Raw genomic sequence first — 14,620 nt, forward strand, 5'->3', positions numbered from 1 at the left:
TTTTGGCACCAGGGACTGGTCTCATGGAAGACAGTCTTTCCATGGAACCGGGGGTGGGAGGGAATGGTTTCAAGATGATTCAAATGCATTACATTTATCGTGCACTTTATTTCTATTATTATTACATTTTGACATATAATGAAATAATTATACAACTCACCATAATATAGAATCAGTGGGAGCTCTGAGCTTATTTTCCTGCAACTAGACGGTCCCATCTGAGGGTGATGGGCGACAGTGACAGATGATCAGGCATTAGATGCTTATAAGGAGCGTGCACTCTAGATCCCTCGCATGCGCAGTTCACAGTAGGGATTGCGCTCCTATGAGAATCTAATGCCGCTGGTGATCGGGAGCTCAGGCAGTAATGTGAGTGATGGAGAGCGCCTGTAAATGCAGATTAATCTTCCCTTGCTTGCTGTGAGGCCTAGGTACTAACAGGCCACTGATCGGTACTAGTCTGTGGCCCAGGGCTTGGGTACCCCCGCCTTAGCCAAGTTCTCTTCACCACCTCTCCTGCTTCCCTTCCCAGGCTCTGGTAACCACCATTCTACCCTCTACCTTCTTGAGATCCGCTTTTCTAGCTCTGACATATGAGTGAGAACATGTGATGTTTGTCTCCATGCCTGGCTTACAACCCAATTTAAAAATGGGCAAAAATCCCGAAGAGACATTTCTCCAGAGATATACAAATGGCCAATAAGCACATAAAAGATGCTCAATATTGCACATCATTAGGTAAATGCAAATCAAAACCACAATGAGATACCACTTCATACCTACTAGAGTGGCTATATGTAAAAAACAAACAAAAACAGAAATACCAAAAATACAGCAGTCCCTCTTTATGCCCAGTTTCACTTTCCACAGTGTTCATAGTGTTCCTTATGCTCCCCCATGGTCTGAAAATAGGTGACTCCAGTACAATTCGATATTTTGAGAAAGAAAAAGACCTCTTCCACTCAACTGTTATTTGAGTCTATTGTTATAATTGTTCTATTTTATTATTGTTATTAATCTATGAATGCTCCTCATTTATAAACTAAGCTTTATCATAGGTTTGTATTTACAGGAAAAAAACAGTATATAGAGAGTTCAGTACTATCCACAGTTTCAGGCATCCACGGGGTGTTTTGGAATGTATCCCCTGAGGATAAGGAGAACCACTGTAACAAGTGCTGGCAAGGATGTGGAGAAATTAGTACCCTTGTATATTGCCGGAGGGAATGTAAAAATTATATGGCCACTGTGGAAAATAGTTTTGCAGTTTCTCAAAAAGTTGAGTGTAGAATTACCATATAACCCAGCACCAGTCCTAGATAGAATTAGAAAGAAAACTGCAAAAGAATTCAAAATAGAGATTCAAATGAATACCTGCATACCAATATTCATTGCAGCACTGTTCACAAGAGTCAAAAGGTGGGAGGTAACCCAAACATCTATCTATTCATACAATGGACTATTACTCAATCACAAAAAAGAGTGAACTCTGAACACATATTATAACATGGACGAAACTTAAAAACAGTATGCTAAGTGAAATAAGCCAGACACAAAAGGACAAATATTGTATGAACCCACTTTTATAAAATATTGAGAATAGCTGGAAATTCACAGAGGCAGAAGTAGATTAGAGGTTACCAGGGGCTGGAGAGAGAGAGAATTGGAAGTTATTATTTAATGGTTACTGTTTCTATTCAGAGTGATCAAATAAATAGTGGTGATAGTGGCACATTATAAATGTAATCGATATCAGGGAATTGACTTAAAATTGCTTAAATTGCAAATTTTGTTATATATATTTGACCAGAACAAAAAATAATTAAAATTTTTCCAAAATAAACTCAGATTGAATAACAAAACACAGTCTATTTACTGTTTAAGAGAGATATAACCATAATAAAAACATCAAAAGTAAAATTGAAACAAATATGGAAACATATACAAAGCAAATGTTAATAGAATAAATAAGAAAGTAGAGTTGTAATACTAACAATAAATGTTAACAGAGTTCAATTTGGAAAACAGGAGAAACAAAAGGAGATACTTCATTTTGATTTTTTAAAAACCCAATTTACAATGAAAATATTGCATAACATTGATATATGTACCAGGCCACATAGATTGGAAATATATGAAGCAAAATTTGGGGGAACTATGGGAGAAATTGACATCCACAATCATGGAAGGATATTTAAATACGCCTTTCTCAGAGATCAGTTAGTAAAAAAAAAAAAAAGAAAAAGTAGATAATGTTTGAATAATAAAATTTAAAAGCTTGATCTAGTATCTAACTGTGTATAGAAATTTGTCTCTAACAGAACAACACTTTCTCTTCAAACATACATGGAAAATTGACAACACAAATTATGCGTTAGGCCACAAAGGAAATCTCACCAAATTCCAAAAAGCAAAAATCAAAGAGGTCACATTCACTGAACACTACTGGAATCAAAGTAGAAAGTAGCAACAAAAGGCTACAGGAAAGAAAATCCATATGCCTGGATGTTGAAAACATGCTCTTAATTAATTACAGGGTTAAAGAGGAAATCAAAAGCATAATTTTGACAGAAACATTACTGACAATTTACATATAAACTGAGGGCTCTAACCAAAGTAGTAACGAGAGAAAATATATAAAAGGCCTTTATTAGAAAACTACCGAAAAATAAATAGCTAGTTTTTTAAAAGCTAGAAAAATGTGCTCAATAAACAGAAGAGGAAAGACAACATAGATTAAAGCAGAAATTAATGAAAAATAAAATATGAAATGAGTTGATTAATAAAACAAAAGATAATTTGGAAAAATTATTGAAATGGATTAAAAATGGGATGGCTAATCACAGAAATTAAGCATTTGAATAGACACTATTAGGAAGTAATTTTTACACAAAGATGAAAAATGTTAAAGTGACAGGAGAATATTATGTGCAGACTTTCAACAATCTCCTAAAATCTAGAAGGAATCGAAATGTAAGGAAAATTTAAACTGTCAAAATTAACTCAATTAAAAAGTAGAAAATATAATATACCAGTTGCCAAAATTGTAATTATAAGATATAGACAGGAGCAAATCACTTTTCTGAGGAGTTCTAACAAACCTTAAAGAGACAACTTTGTTATTTCTTCCAAAGCATAGGAAAAATGAGAAAACCAACTCCTTTTACCCATCAGACATAAGTATGATACTAAACTGGACAAAAAACAAATGACCAACAGAAAACTATTAGCAAAATTGAAAACAACGCAGTAAAAGAAAACCAAGATAAATACTAACAACTGTAAGAAACAACCCCATGGCAGGGTTTATGTCAGAAACGTCAGCATACTTCAAGATCAAAAAAACGTTCTCAGGGGCATTCACTCTATCACATAAAATTACATTATATTCGCGGAAAAATACGGAATAAAAATCATTTTGATAGATTATAAACATCTGATAAAATTTAACCCTCATTCTCAGTTTTTATAGAAAGATAACCATCTAGATTTCAATGAAAGTTGCCTGAACTTGAAAAATTTATCTCCCAAAAACCTATAGCTGACCTTAATGTAAACATAGTGGTGTCAAATTAATTGCAACCACTCTCCATTGTATGATTCCACATTGCACTGAGATCTTGGCCAATACAATAAGGAATGAAGTGATATTCTTGTCATTATTTGTATGCAATATGATCATCTAGCTAGAAAATATAGAAGAATCATTCCATCCATTATTAAAATTAATTGAATTTGACAAGGCATCTGTAGTTGACATCGACTTACACAAATCAACAAATTCTCATATGCGCTCTAACCCCCGGTTTCAGGTGAATCCTACAAACAAGAAATATAAAATATGAAATACAAACATGAAACATACAAAAAGTTATCTGTAACACACAATTATCCTAACCTAACAGGATACATTTGCGATTGAGTTTCATCAGTGTTCATTTATGTAATTATTGTATTTCCTTTGTTCAGTATATAGTTGTTTCTAATCTATAGATTGACACTTGTTTTCATCTGTGCCCAAGAAAGGATAACCCAAGGAGCTTCAAGCATGTCAAGTAATTTCAGAAAAAGTAGGAACTCAGAAAAAGAGCCACGGAGATGGCTTAGCAAGGTTGTTCACACAAAATAAGGCAGAATGGAGCTCCAATGATTAATAGATAGAGTGATCACATATAATAACCAAACAGAGAGATGGTTTAGCAGTAGTTTCTAAAATGTTACATCAGTAAATTTTGCTAATTAAGAGAACAAACCAGGCAGACAAAATCCCTCTTCTGCTAGGAGATGAAAATTCTAGCTGGCTCTACCAATTATAACAAAAGAATCCCAGGGGACACACACGTTTTAACAGTGTTAATAGACGAAGTTAATCCATCATCATGCTAGAATGACAAGTTATATAACAATGGCCAAGTAAGATTTAAAATTACATGTCATAAAAAAGAAACACACGGCAGAAAATAAAGGAAAGGAAAAAGAAAAAGGGGGAGGGAAGGAAAGGAGGGAGAGGAGAACCTCGATGTGAAAGGAGTAAATTTAAAACATCTTTTTAATGTAAGAAGAAAATGTTATATTTGAGAAGAAAATTGGGGCAGCTAATGAGTGACTCAGAATCTCCATCAGGGAAACAGCAAAATTTGGTGGTACTCTACATAAAAATCAGTTTTCTATTTCAGATCCTACAGCTTCAACCAGTTGGAAGTCACTCTTTATTTCCTTTTAGACCTGGAAAGAGTCCTCTCACTGGGGGAAGGATTGATTTCTGTCCCAAAGGTTGTTAAGAACTATATTAAATAATAATATAAAAATAACTGTAAACTAAGTAATTTAGCTCTTGGTCAGGCCAACAAATCACTTACAAAATGAGCTTTTAGCAAACTTTCTGTGGTGTGTTAACATATTTTGAGCACACCCAATCACTCTAATACATCTGGAATAGTGCAGAGTACAAATCCTGCCCCACTGACTGTAGATGTCACAAAACCATTGCCATGGAGAATGCACTTGTTTGGACCGTCTATTCTCCATGAGAGGATGGTAACTGCAATAATTCCAGCTAAGCTGAACCTCAAGCAGCCTGCTCTCAGGACCTCCTGGCCAAATACCACGCAGCCACTGGCTTATCCCAGGAGAGACAATTTTAAGGTCTCGTTTGCTCAATTACCTTCTCAAGAAAGGACTAATTAATTATTGTTGTTACTGTTGTTGTTACTATTACTGTTGATTGTTAACACTAGAAACAATGCACAGATTTGAGTAACTGGCAAAAAGAACTGTGTGCCCCTGTGCACAAAAAGTGAGGAGGGGCTCCCAAAGACCTCTCTGTACTCCCTTCTCTCCGGCTTAGAATCCGGTACCTGCAGCTTTATGCTTGTTGTTTCACCCTCCTGGGACCACTTTGCAGATGAGAAGATGCTGTGTCTGCCTCAGACCCCACTGCCCTTTCTCTGGTTCTCTCTCATTCTTTACCCAGACTTAGCCGAGGCAGGCACCACCTCCTCTGGAAATCTCTGGGGCTCCTCAAGATTCCCAGGACACCTGATATCACTGCAGTCTCACACCCACGGCACCGTGCTGGCACTGCCTGTAACTGTGCTGGCACTGCCTGTAACTGTGCTGGCACTGCCTGTAACTGTGCTGGCACTGCCTCTCACCCACATGAGACCCTAGAAGGCAGAGGCTGGGTAGGATCTATCTTCAAGCCACTTCATGCAGTATAATCTTGATTTACGATAAATATTCAGTGATTATGTATTGAGCTGAATTAAGTTGAAAAATGAACGTAAGTTTAAAAAAGAATAATCAACTCGTCTGTCTGTATTAGCTATCTCCTACTCACTCTAAAGTTCACCAAGACTTAGTTAGCAGCTAGAAGTGCCCCCAACTAATTCAGACATAGATGAACCAAAAGGACTAGTAGACTTGAAACACCAACCCCAATACCAGACCCATAGAAGATGCTTGATCATCTTGGTCACCCTCGTGTCTTTCTGGTCATTTACCCATGAGCCATCCTCCCATCCATCACGGCGCCTTCCAGGTTCTTCTTGGGCTTACTCCCTGTTTCTCCAGACCCACAATTCTTCCGTGTCTATCTGAATTCTCTCACTCCAGCTGTCACAGATTATCTACTACCAAATTCTCATTTCTGAAAACGCATTCTGATTTATCTCTCTTCATTTCTTCTCCATGTTCAATTCTTATCTCTGTGTCTCTCTCTCTTTTTTTTTTTTTTTTTTTTTTTTTCCTGAGATGGAGTCTCGCTCTGTCACCCAGCCTGGAGTGCAGTGGCATGATCTCGGCTCACTGCAACCTCCATTTCCTGGATTCAAGAGATTCTCCTGCCTTAGCCTCCCAAGTAGCTGGGATTACAGGCATGTGCCACCATGCCTGGCTGATTTTTGTATTTTTAGTAGAGATGGGGCTTCACCAGGTTGGCCAGGCTGGTCTCGAACTCCTGACCTTGTGATTTGCCCACCTCGGCCTCCTAAAGTGCTGGAATTACAGACATGAGCCACCACACACAGCCGCTCTTAGCTCTGTTTCATCTTCTGATTTCACCATTAGGTCCCAACACTAAACGGAAGGTTTATCTGCAGTGAATCCCCATGTCCTCAAAAAAGGAAATTCTACTGCGCAACAAGAAGCAGAATGGCAGTGACGACAGCTCTTAATGCAGCCAGCACCACTTTCCTCAAAATGAACAGTTATAGCAGGTTTGATCACTGAGGGAAAAGAAGGGCTACACAGGAGACAGAAAGAACAGTTAGTTGCCTTAGCAATAAACACCAGACATAGAGGCAACAACTAATGTTGCACGTTACCGCGAACCATACCGTGAACCACGGCAAAATCTTTCCAGCTCAAAGTCCAGTATGGTTAGAAATACCAAATTGTGCAGCCCATATAGAATTTGGCAATATTTAACAAATATATACATGCATTCATCCTTAACTCCAACAATCCCACTTAGCCTAAATATACATTTCAAATAATACCAACAATCATATGCACTTTGTGATGTCTTGAAGTGTTATTTGACTTCACAAAAGATACCAAAGAGTCATAGGAAGACGTAGGGTATAACCTGTGTTATAGACACATGGTGGAGTACTATGCAACTGTGAAAAAGAACAAGGAAGAGTTCTATGAACTGATGTGGAGTGAATTCCAGAAGATATTGTAAAGGTTTTTAAGGCAATGTGAAAAATAGCATAGGTACACGCTATGTGGCAAAAAGAGAAAAGGAGAAATAAGAAAACATGGCTGTATATTCTCATCTTCACCAACAGGAGCACAAAGTGCAAACTAGAAAACAATAATGTTAGTTATCTACAGGACGTGGGGAGAGATGGCGTAGAAGGGGTGTGAGAGGAAGTACACCATTTATAAAATGTTTGACTTTTAGAATCGGTATTCTTCAGAAATGTCTATGTCATAAGAGACAAAAAGGCTATGGAAATATGCTAGACATACAAGTAAATACAGTAATTTATTGATGAAAATACTGTAAAAATTATTGAATCAATTGATAAAATCAGAATGTGGAGGGTAGATAAAAGCATCACAATTATGTTGAATTTGCTGGTGTTGAGAACTACATTGTGTTTATCTGCAGGAATGCCCGTATTCTTAGGAAATACTTAATAAATTGTTTAGAGTTAAAGGACCATAGTGTATGGAACATATTATGTATTGGTTCAGGAAAAAAGAGAGAAAGCAAATACAATAGGTGAATTCAGGCACAGAGTGTATGGGAATTCTTTGTAATACTTTTTTTCTTGTCACTTTTCTAAAGTTTCACACATAAAATTAAAAGACAAATGAACAGAGAAGAGGGAATCTGTAAGATTTTCTTTCTTTCTTTTTTTTTATTTTTTATTTTTGGAGTCACAGACCCTACTCTCCAATAAATACTCTTAGAATGATAATAATATGTAACTACCATTTATTATGTACCTACTATGTGCCAGATACTGGACTAGTGATTTTACACATATTTTCATTTATATTCATAACAATCATACAGTGCAGGCTTCCTATTTTCTGCACTATTTTGTATTACTTTTATATCATCTTCCAATGTCTGGAACAACTACAGTTATTTGTAGCTTTATATTAAAATCTTGATTCTAATCACAGATATGTAGATGTGCCCCCAACCTATTAAAATAAAGAAGTATTGCAACCCATTAGCTGATTCTCAATGATAAGCAGCAATAGATAACCATGTAGCTAAGGCCATTATTTTTCCCTCTGCCATCCCCAACTTCTAAGCCTATATACCAAGCCCTATTTTTTGTTAAAACCTTTCATTTTAACTGTACACATTAAAAACTCAGAGATAACCATGTTTTCTATTCGTGGCTTTCTCTCCCTAATCTCCAGGAAGTTATTAAAAACTGTATCAGTAGTACCTTGCATTCGATTATTCTATTACACTAAAATATTTCCTTTCAAAAATCAGAAGTTGCATTCTACCTCCTTCTAGCAAATTGCAAATGAAGCTGGTAATTTGAAAAGCTTAACATGAAACACATTGGGATAAATGTGCTGTCAGGAAAAAAGAGAAAGATGGGTCTAGGAGAAGCCAACTATATTCTAACATCTAGTTTCCTGCTTCTACTCAGGACTGCAGCTTAACACAAATCTTTAAAATCCTCCAAGACAAGGCCGGGCGCGGTGGCTCACGCCTGTAATCCCAGCACTTTGGGAGGCCCAGGCTGGCAGATCACGAGGTCAGGAGATCAACACCATCCTGGGGGCAGATCACGAGGTCAGGAGATCGAGACCATCCTGGCTAACACGGTGAAACCCCGTCTCTACTAAAAATACAAAAAAATTAGCCGAGCGTGGTGGCGGGCGCCTGTAGTCCCAGCTACTCCGGAGGCTGAGGCAGGAGAATGGCCTGAACCCGGGAGGCGGAGCTTGCAGTGAGCTGAGATCGCACCACTGCACTCCAGCCTGGGCAACAGAGCGAGACTCCATCTCAAAAACAAACAAACAAACAAACAAAAAATCCTCCAAGACACATCATTTCCTACTTCCATAGTTATCTTTTAGCCAGGTTTAAGTGTATCAGGAAAAAAAAAAATTAACTTAGTTCTGAGGAATATCTCTACTTCCTTAGTTGAGGAGATTAAGTCAGTTTCCTCTACTTTAGTACAGCTTTTAGGTAACTGATTATGTGATTCATTATTTATGGTGCTGATAATATAATTTATTATTTGACCACATAATTATCACTCAGTGATCAGCAATGAATAGAAAAATGAAATCTCTGGTTTCAAAGATTTTGTTATATTAGCAATAAGGATAATCAGTTTAACTCTCCGACCCCAGGAGACAGAAAACTTCAGATAAAATATATTGTGAAATAATAAACCTTAGCATTTTTGTCTGCCATTAAGCTTTGCAGTCGTCTTGCTAGATGAGAACCCCTATGCTTTACAGATGAAAGTGCTGAGGCACAGAGAGAAACTATGACACCCTAAGTGCCCAAAGGGGCTGGCATTGGAGTTTCCCCTCCGTGGGGCTGTAACTGACCACCGCTGCCTCTGCTTCTGACACCTAGAGTCATTATGCTCCATAGAGAACATGTAAGCTAGCTGTTCGTCATGCAAAATCTTTAGGAAGTGACATTTTCTCTTTCTGCATTATACTTCCTATTTAGTATACTCTATACTTTTTAAAAACACTGGAATAGAACCACTACTTTAATTTTAAATTAGATGCACTAATGAATTGCAACCCCCAGGTCAGGTCTTACGTCCTCCAAGGGAACTTTCTAACCACATGCTTTTCCTCCTTGCTAGCTGGTACTCAATGTGTGCTTGGTAAAAGACTGAATGACCAATGAGTGAAAGGCCCAGAAAAAACTCCCAAAGACAGTGCAATCACCCTGGATAATCCTCTTCCGAATCCAGGAATTCAGACTTATGGCTTGCCTTCTCTAAGCCTGTCACGCTGCAGAGGCCCTTGTTAGAGAAATGGCTGTGGACAAGTGGCTATGGCTCCCTCCACAGAAAGCTAAAGACCCTTCCCAGTGAAGTCAACTATCATAAGCCATATCTGTCCACCTGAGCAAGTGACCAGCAGGTCGATAGATCACTGGACCATCTCCAGGAGAAGAAAAGAACACAATGACTTTTGAAGGGCATGCTAGTCAAAACCATGCCTCCTTACAGCCCTGAAAGTCCCTCACCCTCTCCACTCGCTGATCTAGTCTATATCTCTGTTCTTTCTGATAGGCCTTCTCACTCTCTGGACTGTTTTCACTACATGTATAACCAAGCAGAGACTTCATTATTTGAGACTCAATAGGTTTGACTCTCTGTGGGCTTTCCCCAATTCCTCTGAGAATTGAGAAATAGAAGATTTTTCCCTCTTCTCCTATAATTAGTGCTACCTACACATTGCAGTATGGTTTTTGGTCTATTATTTTACCAAATTTCCAAGTCTTTATGTAGAAGATAATGATAAGAAATGATATCTTATCCCTTGCCTCCACTTGCTGAAAACATCAGATATGCACCCCCACACACACACCCAAAACACCCCCTTACTCAATACTACACACTCTTCAACAGGCTCATCTCAGAAAGAATGAATAATCTTCTCCCCAGAGAGCACCATGTCAAAGCCCATGAAGCATTGCTCTTCTCTTACCTCAGTCAACAAAAGGAGCCTAAGACTCATCCAAGGATTCATGACCTCAATGCTTGACAAGTGCCCCAAGCTGACCCAAACTCCCACCGTTCCCTAATCCCCTAAACTTGATAACAGACCGTGAGTTCTGGAGGGCAAAGCCTTCCCTATCTTCTCACTCTCACTGACCATTCCCTTCGCCTTATCCTAAATGGAAGCTCTGTCTCCCTGATGACCCTACATCCCTGTAACCCTCTCTCAAGTGGGAGTCGTGTTTCTTTCACAGCTGTGTCCCCTGGGATAGGCTTCCTCTTACACTTCACAGTTACTTCCACACCATGTTCTTCCCTTCTCTCTATGACCCCTAGCCCCTCTAAAGCATGTTCTATCAGATGGTAGCCCATCCCCTGTCCCTGTACCAAGCACCTGCCCCCCTCCTGGTCACTTCCCCTCATTCAATGTGGATTCTATCCCCTGGACTGCTGTTTTTCTCTTCACTATCACTCCTATGACGATTCTTGGTGGTTACAAAACCTTTGATCCATCTATCCACTATCTGGCCTCTCATTTTCCTTATCTTTTCACTGGCAGTGAGTTCGTTTTCTACCCCATGTCAGCCCTTCATCCCCAGAATAGTAATTGATTATTGAGTTATGAAACCAAGTTTTGTATTACATTAAACGAAATAAAATATAAGAGGAAATGTCAGGGTGTATTGCCTGTAATAAGGACAGGAATTATTTCATGAAACTTTGCCTCAATTACATATATATATATATATATATATACCAGGTCATGATATAAAATGTATCTCTCTTATGTTGAGTTATGATCAAAACAATTCTGAAACCACTGCTGTAAACATACTCATTACCCATAACTGCACCTCATTCAGTGTTCCCATGGCAAGCATCTCACCCGGTAACCACCACCTTCTCTCTCTTGCTCACTGTCTCTAATATCCTAGCTCCAAAAATTCTTCAGTCACACCAAAGCTTTCAACCCATTAGCCCCGACCTTTTCTGTATCCTTTGTTCATCTCAGGTACTCATTTCCCTCCTTGCCTGGTAGCAGTGGCTGCCCACCACATGCTGAGATCTTCAAGGACAAAAAACATCCCAGTTAACTTTTTATCCCTGATATCAACACTGTGCCTGGCACAAAGTAGGTGTTCAGAACATCTTTGTTAAATTAACAAGGCTGTTAAATCTACAAGACTGGGTCCTACTGAACAGGCAGATAAAAGCCTCTATTATTTGTGTTTAATTTTGTTTATCATTGGACGCACACACCGGTTAATCTCCTCTGTCGGTACTTCTCTAATTTCTGCTTTGCAAGGTTTTATTCCCACAGTTTTCATTCAGTAAAGTCAAGGCCACAGAGATCCTCAATATTCCGCTACACCATGAGGGAAATTGCAGTGAGTGAGCAATTTCAGCCATAACTCTCCGATCATACACCTAGACTGAGAGAAAGGAAACCCTCAACATCTGTCAAAAGATTAATAATTTTTTATATACAGCTCAAAGCTGTCAAGTATAGTTCATTAGAATAATAAATCTATTAAATCTTGAAAGGATTAACATCTCATTATCTCACCCTTGTTATAAGAATGAAGGTTTTATTATCTTGATGACTTGAAATAACCCTTCCCACGTAATGCATTCTCCTCACTTCCTCCCCCACCCCTCACAGTTAGGCTTTGACATAATTTTTTTTAAGTTGGGCATTATCATTTTAAGAGAGCATCAGAATGTCAATCCTGGCTATGGGAGGTTGATGGAAGACTTTGTTTTAAATAATTCTTCACATGTGATTCATTCGTGATTGTACACTTTCTTTCCTTAATACTTTTACTATCACATCTGGCATTTAATCATTTAAAACTCAAACCAAGATGCAGAACGTGGCAATGAAAAAGAGCCCTGGATTACGAGTCCAGAAGCTCCTCCCTGGGGAGGTGGGTGTCTCCATTACAGACTCACTGGGGGAGCCTTTTCAGTTCCCTGCTTGGAATATTCCTTTGCCTTATTCAAAACTGAGCACCAACAGCTCCCTTATTCAAGTCTTTGTGGATCCCTCTAGGATAGCAGACTCTTTTATATGCCCTCATTCAATCTTAAAATCTTAAAACCTCAAAAATAAGTAAAATACCTATAAGTATATTTATCACATTTTCCTGCAGTCTTTTTTTCCACTCAATTTAGTGCCTGGCACATAGTAGGTTCACAACATATTTGTCGAAGGAATAACAGAAAGTGTCTCTCCTAATTGACTCTAGTACATAGTAGGTACTCAATACTAGTATTGATTTAATTGAAGAATTTGGGATAGAACTTTTGTTTCTATTTTGTGGGGAAATCTAGAAATCAGGGTGATTTCATAACTCATTCCAGGCCATAGAGGTAATAAGTGCTGGGGCTGGGATTTGAACACAGGTCTGCCTAGCTTCAAGCACTCACCCATTCTGCTGCGTCAGTCTTCCTCCACGTGAGCCTCTGGTGTCTCTCTGTGTCATCAGAGGCTGCATAAATGTTATCGACTGGCTGCTTGACTTGCACCCATTGGAATGTCATCAGGGGCACCAATTGCGCACATCAGATGAGGCAAAATATCACTGAACTTACTGCTGCTCCTCTTTGGACAGCTGACTACTGAGTGCAAACCCTTCCCTAGCACATCTCAGAATGTACTTAAAAAAAGGTAGAGGACACTCTCTTCCCTCAGGGAATGTATAGATTAAAAGCCGTTGAAAGAAAGAAGACACGCACTCTGCTCACAACGACCTCATCTCACCACAGTCTCCACCCAAAGGCATCAAGAAAAGAAGCATCAGTGGTACTTCTAATGACTTCTCTGGATCCCAGAGATGGGCTGCTCAATCAATGTTGCTGAAACCGACATGGCCATTACATGTTTATTAGGAAGATAACATCATTTCGTTTTACCTTGTCAGGTAATTTTGTATCTAACACAGAGATGGCATAGAAACAATAACGAACAGCTGGAGAGGAGAAAAATGGCTATGTCACCCCATTGTGTAACATCCTAAGGACAAAGCCAGTCTCCAAAACAGATTGCAGACTCCGCTTGAAAAGCTGCTGGTTTGCCCCAGTTGACTGATTTTCTTTGTTTGTTTCATTTTGTTCAGACTTGATAAAGGCGTCATCAATTATCACTCCACCCCCCACCCACCCAAACTCTGTCCTTCTAAATCACACAGACTTGCCCAGCACAGGCCATGGATGGGCACCTTGTTCTCAGAAATCACATAGTTTTTTTTTGAGTTGGCTTCTTTGAAACCAAAGTATTCATTCTCCTTGAGGCTGATTGAATTATGCCCTTCTAATTCCTCCATGTCTGTCCTCTGAGTTTGTCTGTTGAGTTTTAATTAAGACATTTTGGAAAGTTTTATACTCCTCTTTCAAATAGCAGCTTAGCCTGATATAAGCTCCCAACCGTGGTCACCCTGGTCAACTAGACTTACGGTAGTGAAACAGGACATCTTTCTAGGTGTCAGTTTCATTCTTTTCCATTTGCAAATGATACATGATGAGCCTTTGTCTATGCGGCTAATTGTTTATTCCCAAATAAATTCTTCTGCTGTCAAAGTTTAGAAAATCAAATAAGACCCTTTAGACAACCCAAGAACTTGACCTTAGCAATATTACTTTTTCCTTGTTCTTACCAAAAACTTTTGATATCAATGTTTTGTTTTTAATCTGATGTATTTAAAAGAGTTAATATTTTTAACTGGAGTTTCCAGTTAAAGACGGTGGAATAAAGTCTGTCTATTCCAATTTTCTCTTTGAAAGTTAAGAGGAAACAACAATAAGAATAAAAATGAAAATTGAAGAAAAAACTCTGTTCCTGTTGGCACATGTAGAAAACATCTAAGGATGCAAACCCAGTTGCTAAAATAAATTATTCTCTTTATTTTTCTCTGATAGGTAAGGCCCCACTCAACAAAGTG

Source organism: Macaca mulatta, chromosome 12, assembly GCF_049350105.2.
Source record: "Macaca mulatta isolate MMU2019108-1 chromosome 12, T2T-MMU8v2.0, whole genome shotgun sequence".
Taxonomy (NCBI): Eukaryota; Metazoa; Chordata; class Mammalia; order Primates; family Cercopithecidae; genus Macaca; species Macaca mulatta.